We start from the raw sequence: 19,858 nt of genomic DNA, 5'->3' as shown, positions 1-19,858 counted from the left end.
CCCATACAGTCAGGGCAGTAATATATAGTCTACCCAAGAAGTGTTTGGATGATATGCTTTATAAATGTGTCTCACAACATGTCTGGGGGCCTGTAAGACATTGTTTTATTTCACATTATTACACCAAATGGTTCACTAGGGTCCCCCTCTACAGGGATGTCGATATTGGAAAGAACATTTTGAGTAATAGAATGTTGGAGTGCTGTGTTAATAGAGAACTGTTTTGGTATGTGTGTGTGTGTGTGTGTGTGGGGGGGGGGGGGTAGTATTGAGTGTTTAATATTGGATAGATAGCTAAGTGTTGATTGGGCTAATGAAGTTGCAGTTGCAATTTCTCCCTTGGGCATAGCAGCAATAATCAGACATTAAAGCAAGCACAGCAGAAGTTCTGCTTCTGGGGTGCAGGCAAGAGGGATTTGAGAGTAATTAGATCCTGAACTGTTTAAGAAAGAATTCTCAGGAACATAGTCCCTCTAACTTTGCAGGGTCATAATCAACTCCTGTTTGAGGTATTTAAAACACAACTAAATTAAATTAAACAAATAAGCAATGAAACAAAATGTGAGAAATAAAAAATATATCTTTTTTTCTTGAAGTCATCAGCCTATCGGTGTCGTATTGTCTTTTTAGAGAGACAGCATTGGTCATGGGAGAGTTTATTTGACATTTTAAAACTAATTGGGTTCCGATTTTCAGTACATCAGCTGTACTGTGTGTGTTTATGAGTATAAGTATGCACTGATGTTGTGAAGCCACTGTACTTCATACAAGAACAACAAAAACATGTTCAGGCAGTAAATTATTCAGAGATGATAAACACCCCAGCAGGATCCAAATAAATCATGTAATACAATAATTCAATAATAATGAAATGCAGTCATTCCTCCTGTTCCATGAATTGATTTAATAAAGTCCTTTGAGGAGAATGCCAATCAATTGGAAACTGTGTGACCTCTGAATAACATGTAAAAGTAGTTGAAAAAAGTTGGAATGATACCATGTGAGGTGATGCTAAAATAAAAACTGTTAAATGTTATCTGGATGAGGTCTACAACAAAGCAGGCAGCATCCGGACAACAGTCCAAAGACCTCAATGTTGACCTTAACACAAAACTAAAACATGAAGAAATTAATATATTTTGAATATATTAAGATATTGTTTGAAACAGATGTTGATATTGACATTAGTATAGTATTATGGTAAAATGTGTTTGGGACATTTGGGCGTGGTGCTCTTTTATGTGTAGGGAGGGGTGGGTGTGTCTAACAATACAGAGCCTGTGGTTTGGGCACAGATTTCAGCAGAGTGTTTGTTGCTAGATAGTTAGATATAGCCAAGAAACAGCAAAGCAAAAAGGCAAAGCGGACAGGGCTCATTGAAGAACCAGAGTTTAGCTGAAGTTCACCAAGGGGATGAAAAGTGATGTGGAGTTGGCTTGTTTTCTGTTGGACCTGTAAGTAACTTTACCTCTAGCTATCCAGCTAGCTACGTTAGCTACGGTACTCAGGGTGAGGGGGCGGGGTTGAAGACGGAGGAGGAACAAAGCTAAGAAATCCTGCATAGTATGCCTTTAAAGGTGCCCATATGCCCATATCTTAGAAATATGAGTTCACCTAGTTTTGGCATTCAATCTGCAGTCTAGCATACACTAACATACTTATGTGCTCATAAAATATGAACTCTGTTATACATTTTTTGTAGTTATATAGGAAAAGAAAAACACCAAGCTAAACAGTCTGTGAAAACAGCCAATAATTTTTAACTAAGTCATTTGCATAACCCCACCCTTGGTTAGCCCCTTCTAAGAATGAGGTAACACCTGCCTTTTTGTGATTTAGCATCTACAGCCACAGAGTATGATTATGAATGAACAAGTAAGCAAGATTTCAAAAATGACTAGCAAAACTAGCCGTATGTTGTGTCAAGACATTTTTAATCTATCCAGCTACAAGTATAATCAGTTACAATACTAAGAGCTTGGACATAATCTGTCAATTTTTATATGTTTTAATGTATTGCAATTCATTTTTTTTCCCTTAAAAAAACTATAAACTTGTTTAGTAGACCTTGTGAAATAATATGAGATTGCCGAAAAATAGAACATTAGAGGACCTATAAGCACTATACTCTTATTCACTATGGGAGTAAGGCGTGTCCTTGAAAGTACACTGTGCGTGACAAATTTGGACTGCATTGCGCATCTCAGCCATCTTTACCCAGCCACACTAGGAAGCTTGCAGGACAGCGCAATGCTCTTGTGGTGTCTTGTGTTATGGATTAAAATGGAACTTTTTCTTCTTTCACAGTCTCATCTAAAATGAGAAAGGGAGCTGTTCTGTAATAGGGGAGTTTAGGGAAGGGAATTTTCTGGTCTGCCTTCCCTCTCCTCAATGCGCTACCTCTCAACGTGATGCGTTCCGCATGCACTGCTGACGGTGGGGAGAGACAGACAACATTTGGAGTCTTCATACTTCAGCCCCCAGACCGATTGTGATGTATTACAGGTTATTCCTTCCCTCCCATGGGGCCATGAATTACTCAGTCAGCTAAGAGCACATGATTTATTCATTCCACAATCATTTAACTAAGTGTACTAATTATTAGAATTTTTAATGTTGCAAAAATCAATATGGACATACATTCTTGGTACACAGTTTTGTCACCTTAATACTTTAAAATGCTTTGCTTGCTGTCATTTTCTGAAGATATAATAATTCGTTTGAATATTTAGTAATATTGTTGTGTTTAACTGGCTCATTCATGGAGGTCGCAAAGTCTTAAGTGAATACATAGTATATCAAATCTGAAAGCTCTTACATAGACAAAGAAAGATTGTGCATGAGATCTGAAATCAGTACACATAGTGGTCTAAAAAGTCAATACATTAACGGTTTTCTATACTAATTTCACTTTACCACATGTCCTGGGAATGTTGTTTTGCATTGTGTGCTCTTGAACCCTCAAACAGAACACCCAGTGAGCAATATTATTTTTTATCATTTTTCATAGTACAATCTAAGGTGCTGGTTGCATTGCAAAACATCTATTTATCATAGGAAATGCCTACAGACATTGCATCTAAAATATGTAAGAATTGCTGACTTACTGTAATATTCACAAATATAAGCTATTTTTGCCGGATCATAGCATAATATTTTGCACAATGACAAAATGTTTGATAAGTATGCATTTATTACGTCTGACAGTCTAAGGAAATCTGCATTGAGACTAATGGTTTATTAATCATGGTGTTCAATTATTAAATAGATCCATGTATTATATCTCAACATTCAGCTGAAACATTCAAGCCTTCCAGTCAACACTAAATTCATAAGAATGTCACTTAGGCATGCAGGGCTATGGGTGCATTACCTACATATTCATCCATAGACTTGTTTGGTGATGACACAAACCTGAAAATAAAACAAACAATTATTGCACAGTTCTGGAAAAGCAAATTAAAATGAAAGTGAAATGACTCCATGTAACATATTTTATTGGAGAGCATCTCTTTTTTTATCTAATTTAAGGTTTTAATTCCCTATCCATATTTGAAAATGCAATTACTTCTAACCTACTAAGTGTAGCCTCAATAAAGGCTGTAACAAGACTGATAATGCATTTTCTGGACACTTCCATGTGGAAAAATAAAGATCTGCTCATCTGCCATCAGCAGTAAGCATTGCCTCCATTTTACTCTGAATTTTGGCTTGTTTCCCTTTTCAGATTGAACTAAATGCCTGGCCCAGGCCTCATATGAACAATAATTTTGTCTAGCCTCTGTGGACTCCAGTAGCAGTGGTATACTCATAGCTCCAAATAAAATGAAAAGTCTGCTGGGCCTTCCTCTGAGATTCTTAAACAGTGGTCTCAGGAGTACTCTTCAATTAGAACCTGTCGATATCAGGAACCTAACAGGCACTGGCTTTCCGTCAACAATGGCAGTAGAAAGCGCAGGGGTCAGTTCCAGACCCACCCCCAGTACTCAGAGGGGTGCTTGTGAATATTACATGTCAAAGGCTTTTTTTATAATCTAACAAGGCACAGCTGAGTCAATAGAAAAACACTGAAAAATACTTGATCACCTATATAATCACGCGAGAAATGCCATTAAATTTAAACTAATGGTATTGTGTCTTGTACAAATGAAACATACAAAATAATCTGTCTATAGCAGATGAGGTTTCTCTAAGACAACAGGTGAGGCAGTGCTTCACAACAAAAAAAGAACATGTATAACACACCCCACATATCTTCCTTTAATGCTGGCGAGCCAATTGCTAACGTTAGTGATTTAACTAACTATAATGGTGAGCCAGTTGCTATCGTTAGTGATTTAACTAGCTAGCTAAAGTTAGCTTAAACTAGCTCACTTTTTGTTACGTTAGCTTTTGGCAGTTGATTTGGCTGCATTTGGAAGAAAATGGAATATGTGGATGTGAAAGATTCCGTGGGATCCTGGTTCATTTATGAAGAAAGACCACGAGTGAAGGCAGAGGGGAGACTGGTGCCTTCTATTAGTTTTGTCCAACATGGGCTTGGAAAATCAGAGATTAAAAAAAAAGTCATTGGACCAACAAGGTGGACTGGCTTGCTAATAGAGAGCTTGTTGACAAATCACATGTATTGCTGCTAATGGAAATTCTAGCAGGACATGTTTTGCTCAACAGACGTTGATCAGAGGCACGTTGTAGTGCACACATGACAAATAACAGACAGGTAACAGAGCCATTCTGAGACACTAGGCATAAAAAAAATCCCTGTAGTGTCAGTGGTCACAGCTGTGGTCAGTGCCGCTCTTGCTCTTGTTCTGACCCCCATGTGTTGCAGACAGTTCTTTGAGGTGGCTGGCTTTGCATTGATATTCAAGGATATTGAATGGTGTGAACAGTGATAATGAGCAGATCCTTTGCACGTCCCCATGCGAAAATTGTGGGAACATGAACTCCTGGCTACGGTGATTCCCATTTGGATCAATTAGGTCTGAAAACAAAAACATCGATGGCAATATCCTTCCATTCTTGGGCATGGTGGGACACTGACAACAAAACAAGTCTAATCAAAGTCAATAAGTAGCTGGCCTAAAGAGTGGGGTGATGGCATATTTTGTCAGCCTCACTAAAGCAATAAAACCTTGAAATGATGTATATACCTTCTAGGTAAAATCCTGTCATTACCTAGCTTTGGCACTTGGGAATTCCTTCCAGTCCACATCATATAACCAATAATTTAGCATGCATGAAGCTGCACATGTTCTTTAGCATGGAGGGAGGATGGTTGAAAGTATTACGTACATTGTGGCCTTGAATGAGCCTTCTATATGGTGTGTGTGTGTGTGTGTGTGTGTGTGTGTATGTGGGGGGTGGGGGGGGGAGGGAAGGGGGGGGGTTGATATGGATGGGGAGTGGGAACTTGGCTTAATGTCAAGTATCTCTCGTCCTTAGACAGATGTAGAGGAGTGTCTGGCAGGCTGTGGGCTGGGTGGGAGCTGGTTCCTGTCTAGGGGTTGGTATTAGGCCATTTCACTCCTGGTACATTCTTAGTGGGGGACAGAACTAATGATGAAGTTGATTAAATATATTTTTCTTCTAGGCAGTGGGGAGACAGGGGGTAACCCTTTATAACAAAGTAGGCCTAGCAGCCTTCAAAATGGACTTGAATAGTTCTCATGACTGTGCCTATACATTTTACCTCTAAGCATAGTGAAATTGACTTTTAATGAACTGAAAATTATTATTAATATCAATGATGACCAAAACATTGAAGATATGCTGGATTTTAGCTTGTTATGATTTGTGAGAGAACCTGGGTCAAATAGAAGAAAATGAAAAAAGACAAAAAAGATGATGAAGAAGAATATTAATTTAATATATGTTCTGTTTTTAAACACACCCCTCCCTAACCAGTTACATTATTTAACTGATTTATGAGAAAATGCTTTATTTAAAGTTCAAAGTAGGAAAGTAGGGAAACTAATACAACTACTGTTGAAATCATTTTCATTTTATTTTTTTATTTTTGTTGTTTTGTCAGATGCATTTTGATGCGTTTCCCAAACATGGCTTTTACCCCATGTGTCCATTTTGATACTATTTAATTATCCATTGCAGAATTATTGGCCTTATTTTTACCAGTCAAGTTTTACCTATCCTCTATGCTTGTCAGACTGTGTTATGAATGTATTTTAGCTTTTATATTATCCACACTTAAATGGCCATCCACTCAGGGATGCTCACAAATCCCTTTTATTGACCAAAGAAAGGGTGGAATTTAATTATGAAATAATGTATTTATTTACACATCATTTTCAGATATTTGTATTATTCTATTAACATGATATAAGCAGTGGACTGAAGTGAATCACTTTCAACAAACAATGCAATAGAACTTCCCAGAGATGGACACTCTCCATAATAAAAAAGTAATTAAATTGCCTCACTTTGCCCCATATCTGCTGTCTTGTTATGTGGTCTCTTACAATGTGGGAAATGGTGTCTTTAAAAAAAAGAAAATCAGTATGGGGGGGGATTTTAATGGGTTGCAGTTCTTGTTCGCACCCTTGTAAGTTATTGTCTTGGGACCATGTGGCTGTCATGTTATCCGTTTGTTCCACAGCAGCAGTGCTTCTGCAGACAGCAAAGTGCCCTGTAAACACGACGCAGCACACCAGTGGGCCGTCTGCTTCGCCGCGTTAGAAGCACAAAGCACAATTTCATTTGACAGACTCCTCTATTCCAAACAAGTGGAACCTACAGCCAGAAATATTACAGCACAGTAATGGGTAAGATGTTTATTCACACAGAGTTTTCTGTTTTCTTGTTTTCCTCAAGGGGAAAGAAGATCATGCAATGGCAGCCAGCGGTGGTTACCAAGAGAAATGGAAAAGCACCAAATGAGCAGGCTTCTCTAATCAGGTCAACCACAGCTAGAAATTCAAGCGTCAAACATAATGTTTAATTTTGCAACATTCAACAGAGTTCAACAGAGCCGAGGTCATAGATCTACTTTTTCAGGAGGAAAACAATGTACGTCAAAGCTGTAGAGCACTTTGGACCCGAGCTGTGTGCGTTCTCATGCACAGAGACGTGACAATGCTGTCTGTTCCGGCCCAATCAGCATGCAGTCTCTGACCTTAGCGGTCTCTCGTCTGTGCCCGTGTAGCAATGAGGACCGGCAAATGCACACTTGAGTGAAATAAATTCTCATTAGGAACTTTAATTATCCTGGCAACTGCACAGAGACATGTGCAAATATAGGCCCATGAGGGAGGATGGTCTTCGGAGGCATAGGGTCTATGGAGGTGACTCTCCCACACTAATTTCCCACAATGCTTTGCAATTTGCCATTAAAATTAGAAGCTCTTCTCAGGTGTACACTACTAACTATAAATTGTAAGATAAACACTTAGAAAACAGGCAATAGCTCATAATACAGAGTCAGCGAAAGATCCAAACTAATTAATTTCTCCTTTGTACTGCATGGTTTCTCTAATCAACAGGTACAATTTTCTTCTCTCAATTCTGTGTCAGCAGTGTGACAGGTGGCTGTTGGCAGTTTACTCTGTGCGTCCGGAGAGAGACAGTGTGTTTAACCCAGGTCTAAATTACTTGGGTTGTTATCAGCTTAGTCTGCAGCACAATCAATATGGTCCACACATAGAGAGGCCACCTCCACTGTGGCGTGTAGGAGGCTCGGGGGCCAAAGGGAATGTGTTGAAGAGAGCACAGGGTTAGGGCTGGAGGACGACTACGACAGGAGAGCTGAGCGCCAGTACCAAGAAACCAGAGGAAGTTTCCCAGGTTTTTAGGTCAAGCATTGCAATTTTTTTCCCCTTCTTGAGGAAGAGGGAGGGATGGATCTTGGTTGTTGAATGTTTAATCAATACCGTGGAGAGCCAGACTATCTGTCTCGCTATTTAGGGGGCCAACCAGAGAATGTCAACATCTGTCTAAAAATGTGACACTGAAAAGTCAATAGTTTCTGCCTCTTAGTAGCCCAGTCACAGATTGATTGCACCTTACCCTCTGCATCCGGTGAAAGTCTGCTGTTTGGGGAGCAGTAGGGACCCAGTGCTCAGCTACTCATTAAAACAGATTGAAAGCCAAACATCTGGGGCTGGGAAGTTTGAAAATAGATCATTGTACATGATGAAACAGCTCTTCTATAATGGTTTATATATTTTTATACTGTTTCACCCGTCTTTATCTCTCTCTCTCTCTTTGAAACATTTAAGGCATCACTAGTTTCACACATGTATAGCTGTGTCTCTCAACTGCAATTGTTAATTGCATTGTATTAGCTTTGTAAGATGAGGAGTTAGAGGAGTATTTGGTTTGTTGTTGTTCGATAAAGTATAACGTGGATTTCTAAACTAAACAGCCAATGGCAATCAGGTTTTTTTCCATTTGATCTTTGGCTGAAGTGCATCCTGTTCTCATTCTTATTATGTATCCATGCATAAATCAAAACAAATAGTAAATAGATTTCACATACTAGCCAAATATAATTGTGCCTTTATTAATGTTTTCAAAGGTCAGGTATATCTATAGGGTCCAAATAATTTAATCATATGGCTAATGGGTTTTCATACTCATCTGAGATTCATCTACGGAAAACAGGGAATAGGTTGAAAAGGATTTTTTGAGACGCGTTAAGCCTTTGAAAGCATTTTCAGAATGTTATATCATGAAACTTAGGAGAGCTTTATGATGTTCAGAGAGGGAATATCAGACTTTTTTTTTTATTGATTCAAGGTGACATTTATACTCTGATGAAGGCGTGTGGGAATTATTAATAAATTGCAAGTGAAGAAGAGAAAAAGAGTTTACAACATCTGAGTAATTCTGAGTAATACCCTGATAATTGGCACCTTGCCAGTTGTAGCTAAGCATCTTCTATGCATTGTCTGAACAAAATGACGGATGAGCAACTGTAACAAAATGGATACAATAATCGCATATCATAAAAACATGAATTAGTCAAGGACACACACAAATTTGATGAAAGCATCCTTTTCTGATGAAGCGTTTATAAAGACTAATTCACTATTCCTTTCTGTTCATCAAATCATGTTGCACAAGCTCAGTACTTCTGCACGTCTAACGCCATCAGTAATGAGTAGGAAAGCATATGACACAATAATTTATATTAGATATTGATTGATTTTGTTGTATTCATTAACGCGCATTGAAGCTTCTTTTTTTCACGGTTTGAAGTCTCAAAACAGCCATGACTGGAACAAAGCCCTTTTTTGTTTGGTTATAGAGGAGGTATACTGCCATCTTGTGAGGACGAGAAAGGCAGGCTGCTGCCAAAGCTGTAATGGGAGGCCCGCGCCATTGATACTGCAAGGTTCTGTTACCTTGACTTAAAATGTGACATCAACCACATTTTGTTAGGGCTCTCACAGAGCTCATTCGGCAGTCTGCTTCAAGAGGAAAAACAATGATGTCCAGTGCAAACCTGAAGTAGGGCTATAATGAAGCATTAGACATCAGCACTGCATTTACAATGTGAGTCTGATTAGGATTCTTATATGGAGAGACTGTTGAAAATCATTAAATGTGCATTAGCATGACAATGACATGATCTTGTGCATGGAAAAATTAAAGCTATGGCCTTGGCCTTATTATTGGGAGAGCTGAATTATAAATGAAGGGAAAAGCAGATCTGCAAATGGATGCTTGGTCATTGTATTGTTACATTGTATTGTCATATTGTTATACGCCCCCCCACCCTTGCACCCCTTGAATAATCTCTACATAGAATCTCTGATCCATTGACAGTGCAGAACATCTGCAAATCTGGTTTTAACTGTTAGACTATTGTCTGCCTGCACAGGCTTTACCTGTGGCAGCCATTTCAGTTACGCTATGTCATCTTATATTTACAAATATTATATCACAGGAGAGGCAGGTGGCTTCCAAGAAAAATAAAATATAAATATTTATCGTATTGTCAAGCACCGACTTATGTGCTGTCAATATATTCCACAATATCAGTACAGACTTGTTTCTATTAACGTTTTATGTTTCATCGCTGTGCAATTTCCCTCTGGCCTGTGTCTTTGATATTATCAATGCATCAGCCAGCCATCAAAGAGGCAAGCTATAAATAAAGACGATGCACCCATAAAAAAAATAATCACTAACCAGCAAACAGAATATGTAAAAGTCTGATAGCAGATAAAGGATGGTGATGGTCCATATCTCTGGCATTCAATGAGACCCTGATGACTTTGATGATATTACAGTGCTGATGTCATTATTTTTAATTGCACAGTGACAAATGTTATTGCCTAATAATTATATGTGTCACAGCTACAGAAACAGCTGTTCATGATATCGCAGACTGGAGACTGGCTGCATTCAATAAAGGAGAAAAAAAGAAATAAATATTTATTGAAATTCTCATTCCATAAGATTTTTCATTAAGAAATACTCATACCCCTGTAGAGCAAAGCAGTTGCCATGGTGCACTCAGTTCTTTTCATTAAATGATTGGATGTCTGGGTGAATAGTTCATGGGGGTGGAATCGATGAGCGTCTGCTTCCCACAATGCTGTGTGTTCCCTGACAGTCAAGCACCAGACATTGGAGGCAGAGGGAGGGGGGAGGTCAGAGAATCTGACAGAGCAGATCTACCTGGATTGAGATCCTGCATATATACACATATATATATATATATATATATATATATACGCACACACACACACACACACACACACTGTGTAGTCCATGTATTCGGATCGTGACATATTTTTTGTTCATTTGGCCCTGAACTCCAGCACTTTGGATTTATAATGAAGAAATATGAAATTAAAGTGCATAGTGTCTACTTTAATTTGAGAGTATTTACATTTGAGGACTTATATAAACACATTCTGGGTTTCAGTTCCATTGTCAGTGAGATTTGGAGGTTATATTTGTAAAGACTTCTGACAGTTGAGTTCTAAGGTCTTCTGTCAGTGAGGCATTAATCATGTTTTACCAGTGGGTTTATCATGCTGCTGCTATCATAATGGGGGGGGGGGGGGTGATTCTGTGTAAAAAAAACAACTCATTATTACAGCCTAGAATTGTAGTTGCTCACACCATCCTCACAGGTGGGAATGGAATTTGATACCCATGATTCAGTAATGAGATCAAATAAAACAATTTCACATTTCCAGTGAAGAAGCAAAAAACACCACACACAGTAAAATCTTAATTGCTGAAATGAGTCGCTGAAACGCAGAAGGAGGGAGCCAATGTCCAGCCTCACTATGGATTGGGAAGGCTTCATTCACATCATAGCATGCGTTTTTCTGGGTTTTTATGGTCAAAGTGCACGACAGTATATCCTCCACATACATACTGGGAGCCAGTCCTTCTCCAGGAGGAAGCAGGGAGAATCCTTCCGAACATTGTTCTTCGCATCACCAAGCCTAAACTTGCCACTCCCTCGGGACAACAATGTCTCATGGTCTGCCGCCTCCTACAGGAATATTTTGACACGGCCTTTTCTCAACTCAGCCCTGCTGACCCCCCGCTGCTTACCAGAACACTGTCTGTCTGCCTGTACCCCTGTACCCTCCTCTGAGTTTCTTCTCAGCTGGAGGAGGGGAGAGAGTCGTGTCTGGCAGAAACTGCGCAGTGGGGGTCTGGCTGATTGGAGTTCGACAAAGGGGCCTTTCCTCTCCTGGAGTTGCCCAATGATGAGCATTAAAACATGCTGCCTCATGGCAGTTTTATTAACATTTCGCCAATTGTCCCAACTGCATGTTGAATATAAAACATGGTTATAAAGATAGACTTACAGCAATGCTACACTTTTCCAGAATTATTATAATATAGTGGGGAGGGGGTGGGTAGTTCAGTCATGTGAGTCAGAGAAGGTAATATCCTTCTTTGAAGGCAACTGCTACTCCAAAGCAGCAGACCTAGCATTACCACCCAGTGATCCCTGCCTTCTTGCTGTCAACCCACTCAAACTGCCTTTTAATGTTTACCAGTGTACAAAATGAGTGAGGAGAAGGTAGAACATTACACTACTGACAGCACACATCTCCCACTGTTAGGTAATACTAAAGGAGGAGAGATTTTTTATGATTGCTTTCTTGCTATAGTGTCTACCACAAGATGCCTTTTGTCTGGGGACAGCTACTTGTTGCAAGGAATAGCTGACCAATCAGAGGCTCCTGCTGATGGATGGGCCCCAGCCTGTTTGGCTCGGACTATTCCAGCTGTAACCGTTTCTCTATTGCCAGTCCGTTTAATGTAAATTTAACTGCTGTTGTTCACAGCTGTAAAATATTGTTGAGGAGATATATACTTTTTTTATCTCTCTGCCAGCTGTGCACATTGATACGTCTGAAATGTCCAGAAAACATTCATTGCATTTATGTTTTTTTTTTCTTTTCAGTGGGTTTAAGTAACTTTATTTCCTTATGCAATATTTATATTCAAATTACATCTGGTTTATAAGGTTCTGTACATATATTTAGGAAAGGTTATCAGCCATATGAATTTTATAACAGCGGGTTTAACAAGTGACAACGGTCAAATTGACCGCTGTGGCATTTTTAGCTTTAACTATTTTTTTAACTAGGCTGCTGTAGCAACCTTACAAATACCACATTTCTTAATTAATGTTAGCTTGGCCCATAGATCATCTACAACATACAAACAATTAGTCGATCTATCGTATACAATAATCCATTAGAAACACTTATTATAATCAATTTTAGAATATGACATTTCCATTTATTTGAGCTAGAATGTGTGTTTGCGTGTATGTATGTGTATTCATGTCTTTCTCCAGATTCAAGTATATTTTCGTTCATAAATGTCTATGCATTATTATTATCAGTTATTCATTACACAGTATAAAAATAAATATCTCAACAGAAAATGTTTTCAGTGTACAGAAATGTAGGTTTATCACACATACAAAGCACTGTCTATAAGTCCTTAATTAAAACTTGCTAAATCTAGACCTGCCATTAAAAATATTGATATCAAAAGGAGGCAAAGTTACAACAAACAATAATGGCTGTCTTAGCTCACACTAATTAAAGAAGCTCCCCAATGTTTTCTAAATTATCTCATGCAACTATCAATAATAATATCAGCAATGTTGTGCTATCTTTCAGTTGATTTTACTTACTTAATCTCAGTATCAAGGCTTGTGTTTATCAAGACAAAATAAAAAGCTGTGGAATAGTAGCTTTGCTGATAGGGAACAGGGATATCAAAGTGCAAATGTTAGAGCTGCAGTTACAATTCCTCCTCAGGCTCCCCCACTGAGCCTGTGCATAAGCAGATGTTTATCATTTTAAGATACACCGGAACAATGTTGAAAATGGCCTCCTCCTGCCAATGTCAGTGCAGAACTGTGCCGAAAGCTTTGTGGCAGTTGTAACAGCTTACAGCAAGGGGTCAACCCACACCACACCTGTATGCGCATGTCTACACACACGCGTGCACAGACACACATACACACACACACACACACACACATACACTACCAGCTATCAGCCACCAATCCATAACATCTGAAAACAATGCCTTTTATTGCTGGTTTATGGCCACAAAAGGTCATCAGATCAATGACAGCCAGCTGACAGTCCCTTAATAGCTTTCTTCTCCTTCAGTGGCACTGAACAGGAGGGTTAAACACATGCACACTGAGAAATCACTGATCCTACTGTATGTTGATTAAATGTGTAACTCAATATCAGAGATATACACTGTATATATAGTATATATAGTATACCAAGCGAAAATAATTTGACTGCAACACCAGATTTTAAAAGGGACCAGCTCTGATCACCATAAATTTAGCCAATGGAGTGGTATGTAAAGTTCAGTGATTAAAAGCAGGCTATCTGGTACCAAAAATAAATAATGCAACCCAGACCTATGTCACTGATCTGCATGACTAGCCGAGTGTGCTCAGTTCTGACCGTGCTTAATCATGAGAACATTGTTATAATGCTGGTGGTTTAGTTGGCTTAGACATAACCCACTTGTATGTGTCTTCATTTCCCCCTTATTTCCCTGCAAATTATCTCTCTGCAGCGTACAAGGCCATCTTTGAGTCTGCAGCTGCCATTATTCCTCTAAGAGTGGCCCTTATATTATTACCCATGGTGCTTCGCTCAGCATGACAGCAAATCCTCTCATTCTCTGAATGCAGCAGAAAATGCTGAACATTCCCCTTCAAGTTTGTGGGGCTGAACTTAGCATCAGACAAGGTGGTTTTCATAGTAGCAACACTCAACGAGAACTTAAAAGCATTCTTGGAATATTACGTGTCGGCAAAGGTTGGCCCTCGTTGTCTATTGGGAGGTCAGGGAGAAAATCACAGAACATAGTGCTCCTAAAAAAGTGCACTGTGGGATAACCTATAGATGGGGTGAGCTATCAGGCTCCTGGAGACCAGAGCTGTATTGAGTCTGCAGCCACATCTCTCTGTTTTTAATCAACAGACCTGGTTAAGCTTTTGACATAGCAGGAAGCAAAGTTCCCCACTCTTAAAATAGAGAGAAGCCAAAAGCTTAACCAGGGAGATAACCTTTCTCCTCCCCATCATCCGACCCGAACTGTGGAGAGGGCTTGTCTGTCCCCACCGCCACCAATGAGGCACCTTCAGCAAGAATCAATGGTGAGCCATAGATTGGGGTCCCACCGCAACAGAGGGATTCGCCATGAATAAAAAAGGATCTCTGACTCCAGGGTTCAGTCTAAAAGCAAATCAACATTCCTTCCAGAACCTCTTCCCTCAGACCTGCACCATGCTAATTCAGTAGCCTTCCCTGGAAGGGTTTGAATAACATCTGTAGATAAGTGCAATGGCCACTGTGACTATTGGGTATTAAGTGGCTGAATTGCAGCAAGAATGTCATGCAGCCCAAGAGAATGAGCTTCAATTTGTGTTCACATTATAAATATTACCTCTATAATAAGGAGTTTACAATCACATTACTGAGACCTGACATTTCAATGCTGTTGCTGTGGTGAATGATTTGACCTTGAGTAAGATATTCTGTTCCCATTTAATCTTTCGTGTTTCAACATGTGTTTCATGCCAGTTGTAGAATTTAAATAAATTTTCCAGCTTCTTTTAATCAGCTTAAATATACATGAACTACATCAGGATCCAGCAGTACTGTCAGTCTACGACAAAAATGTGTTCTTGTGATGCAGCACCATGCCATAAATAACAGTGGTAAACTCTCAGATGATGACACTTATGTGGTCCTGAAGTGGATACAGGTGGGCTGTTTGCAAGCGTACATGAGTGTGAGCACTCCAGCTAGTTTTCCCCAAATGCAGTCCTCTTCTGTCTGCTTTTGGACAAAGCCTCCTGTACCCCTGAGCCCACACTCTGAAGTGATTCTTTTATGCTTTCAGTAGCAAATATGCATAGAGGTAACACAGATAAATGTTTAATGCTGGAGTTCTGAAGTGAAATTGTATTCCGAGAGAGGTTCCACAACTCTTGCTAAATTATTGATCTGCTGAGCTGATGGTGTTATCCCAGCCAACTCATATCATACATTTTATCATTTCATTTTGTTTTACATATCGTGCAATCAGTTATTTGGTGAGGCTGTTTCTGGTTAAGCATCTTGCGCAAAAGGTACCACACCCTGCCTGAGATTCAAAGACAAAAGCTTTGTTTATAAACTCAGTTCCCTGAGCATTGTTTCACAAAGAGCAGTCCTGCTCTCTTTATCTTGAGGCAAACATAATGGAGAAAGGATGAGTTTTGGGCATCCTGGGGGAGCAGATTCTGAACTGAAGGTGAAGGTAAAAGATAACAGTAACCCCTCACGCCCCCCCCCAACCCCCAATGTGTCACCTGAAATGAATGGAAATGAGTTTATAGAAGACATCTTCCAAGAGGAAAGTAAACATTAACACATTAACATGTTAATACTTGTTTCCCCAGTTTGTGAATGTCGGATGGTGACTGTGTAGCTGTTTGACTTGCCGTGATGTCTGTTGCCATTGTTACATCAGTTGACAGCTGTTCATGTTACATTACATTACATTTAGCAGACGCTCTTATCCAGAGCGACGTACAACAAGTGCATCAGTTCAATGTTGCATAATTAAGCTTATAAGAGATCACACTTCTGTTATGGCTGCTAATAAAAGAAGCAATTTTTAAGGAAAATATATTTTTCCTAAGGTTATTAAAGGTCTCGGCTTCATTTGTTTTGCTTTAAGCTCTGCTGCGTGAGGAGCTACATCCTGTCAGGGCTGCCAGCTCAATTTGGTGACAGTTGTTTTTCCTCCAATAATAATAGGTAGGGTTGCCGTGACATCTCTGTCACTGATATTCTGTTCACAGAAGGAAGCGTGTAAAAAACGGAAAGAAAAACACACTGTCAGAAAATACTGGAACTACCCTCCCATCGCTATGTTGTTGCTGACAGTCGTAAGACTTAGAAATTGGTGAAGTCTGATGCAACTTGTCGTGAGAGATGTGGAACAATTTTGAAGTCTGTGCATGCATTATGGGCACCTGTCGTGTGTCAGAAAGATGCATCTTCCATGATTGAAGACAATGGTAAAAAATAATTCCTGAAACAAGTGTTATGAAGTGTGTCTGTCATACTGACAATGTTAGTTTATATCTGGGCTGATACTCAATTCAAACATAACAGAGCACAATGTCCTGTTGAATTCTATGTCCAATACATATTATATTAAGAATTACAAAAAAGTATACTGCTGTCAGACATGTAATTCACCTGTTGGCCACAAACAGTAGCACAAATACAGGATGTTTTTTTGGTATTTTGTAGCAGCAATGAGTAGTGTAAGTGCATGGTATGTTCGCTCTAATGATGGCAATTTCAAAACTTTTTTTCAGCACTCTGTAGATGGACTGGGGGCCAGGTCAGTTATTAGGAGGTGTGGATTGTCACAAACCACATATTTAAAACAAATAAATCTTGCATAAATCTGGTGTTAGTATAAATGCAACCCACCAGATTGTGATACCAAACACTAGGCATGAGAAAATTGGGAACTTGACAAAAACAAAATGCATTGAATATGTCACGGCAGGGGTGTCAAACTCTAGTCCTGGAGGTATCTGCTGGTTTTTGGGTGTGTTTCAACACAAGTGAATAAAATCATCAATTAGTGAGCAATTACACCTTCACCACACCTAGAATTCAATGCAGAAATCACACATAGATCAGCCATGCGCTGCCTGCATTGAAACATGGATACTGATGTGGATTCAGATGCACCTTTTTATCTGTGCCAGTGCTAAAGCTTGCTGACTGCATTTGAATCAAGGGCCCTTAGGCGTATGCTTTAAATGTGAATAGCAAATTTAAGTGAGAATTATCATTTATATTTAGGTCTTTGAAAGTAAAATATTGAGGACAAGGATACACACACTTGTATGCACATGTTTGCTTTGTGATGATACCGTTGCTGCTTTAATGTGACACGATGCTTTGGATGCAAAAACTGTAATAATTGTGACCTTGTTTATCCTCCCGGGTATAAATCTTTTCCCTTGGTTATTTGTAATTCAGTTCTGTCCTCTGCATAAGGAAGTGCATTGCATTAACCTTACAGTGCAGTGCACTGTGACCTAACTACAGCACCCCTTACTTCGCATAACAGAAGGAATGACACTGCACATTAACTGAGTTATTGTGTTTGTAAGCTTAATGAAACATGTGCAGTTTCATATTGCTTTTCCATGTGATTTATTTATTATGTTTTTATTTTTTTATTTTTTTGGCTAATGGTGTCAGTGAAGTGCCATTTATTTGGACTTCTTTCTGAAAAAACACAGCGTAACTAAACACAGCATAATGCGGTCTGAGAATGGAGAAATGGCTTTTTTACTATTATTTCATAAATAGTATTTTATCTGCTTTTCTGTGCTTTGTTTTGTTTTCTGCAGAGTCCTATTCAGGGTTCAAACAATAGTGAGGGCTTTTTCCTCCACATACAATGTACCTGCAGCAGCCATTTTCGGATAAAGATCACCCTCTGGTGGACTTTTGAGAAACTGTCTCGGTCAGTAATTACTGTATGCTCATGACTAAACAATTAATCTAAATTTTGTTTGCTGAGAAATTTATTTTACAGTTCACATCCCACATCCCGCATCAATATGCATTAAGTGTTTAAATTAAACGGTAAACTGATCTGTGCATTACCATGCAAGATGCTGTAGGAAATCAGTGTGGATGTCACTTCCCTCCCCTTTGCTCATATTTGGCTAGTGTAAAATAAACTCTCATCCTCCACAGTAGATGATCACAAGAGAGGGTACACCGACTTACAAACCAAGCACACGTGAACAAGTTGAAATTTGCTGATTGCAATGCACTCACTCCTTGGCAGTAAATTGAAGTAAAGTTTACTTTAAAATGTATCAAAAGGAAGGTCTGTGTTTTGCTGTGGGTCATTAATGCAATGGAATGGAATTCCACCCAGCAGCCTGGGAGGGAGAGAGCTGGCACAGATTTGGAGGCATGCAGGAGGACCAAATCCCCCCAGCAGCTGCACACCAGCCGAAGGTCAGAGCGCCAGGCACAAACGACTGCAGCGGGGACGTGAAATGTAATCAATTCTAACATTTCAAGGGAAAATGATCTGAATGAGCGGCTCAAAGGAAGACAGATGAGTGTGTACCGTTGCAATCATTAGATCAATAATATGCATAGCCTAAAGGACAAAGCAAAGCCACTAAGTTTGAAATCAATGAGCTTAAAGACTGTTGCAATAAATGATTTGTTTTTCGCATTGAAAATTCATAGAAGATAGTGGGAAAACAATCCAAAGCACTGTGCTGATGCTTGTTTTGTATGATAATAAGCATGTGATTAATTATGTTCGAAGCTTCATTTCATCACACAACCACTTCATTGTCTTGGTTGGATCAAACCGTGACCTCCCAATTCTTAATGCTCCAGGCTAACCACTCACTTATTCATATGGCCTACCTCACATACACCACTTACTGAGTCTAATTTTAGTCAGTTTAGTATAGCTTGTACTACCCTAAACCTCACCACCGAAATAAATTTCTTCCTATGCCTCCTGTGAACCTGTATTTAATACATGTTGATTGGGTATGCTAACAGGTGTGACCCAATTAACCAATTAACCAATTAAATCTGTTAACATCCTATTATCTATTTAAGTGGCTCTCTGTTCGGCAATAGCATTATGTATGCTGGTTCTTGCTCCAACAACAATTTCACTCCCAGAGTTTTTTAACAAGCTGTTCATTTTTTTTTTGAACTACACTCTTCATATTTAGAGGAACCATTTGCCTTCTTCAGCCACAATACATCAGAAATAGCTATGCATGCCATGAAGACTAAAGGTCTCACATTCACATTGTGTTATATTGTAAATGATTAAATGAATAGAGGTAAAAATGTTTTAACTAATTAAATTCAAATTAAACATGGATGAATCAATATCCTCCTAATTTGTGAAAGTGTGACACGTGGCCACTAAAACTAACCATTTGACAGATTAGGAAGAATTCAAAGGCAAAGCAAATGACAACAAGCCAATCAAAGTTTAAGTTTACGGGAAATATATATACATATATGAAAGAACATGTGTTCACATGGTTAACAACCTTAATTATGAGGCTCATGATTCACCTCAGTCTTTGATTTTATTGGTTAAAAAATATTGCAACCTTGTTTTCAATAAGCACAATGTGAACATGGGATTTATTCATGGCATGCATACCTATTTCTGACATAATGTCGCTTCAGAGGGAAAATAAATATGAAAACCATTTAACTGAAAAAATGAATTATTAAAATGATGGTATTGCACTTATGGTTAGAATTATTAAAATTATGGTATT

This window comes from Anguilla anguilla, chromosome 16, assembly GCF_013347855.1.
Source record: "Anguilla anguilla isolate fAngAng1 chromosome 16, fAngAng1.pri, whole genome shotgun sequence".
Taxonomy (NCBI): domain Eukaryota; kingdom Metazoa; phylum Chordata; class Actinopteri; order Anguilliformes; family Anguillidae; genus Anguilla; species Anguilla anguilla.
The sequence above is the reverse complement of the archived record's forward strand: the minus strand, read 5'-3'. Positions refer to the sequence as shown.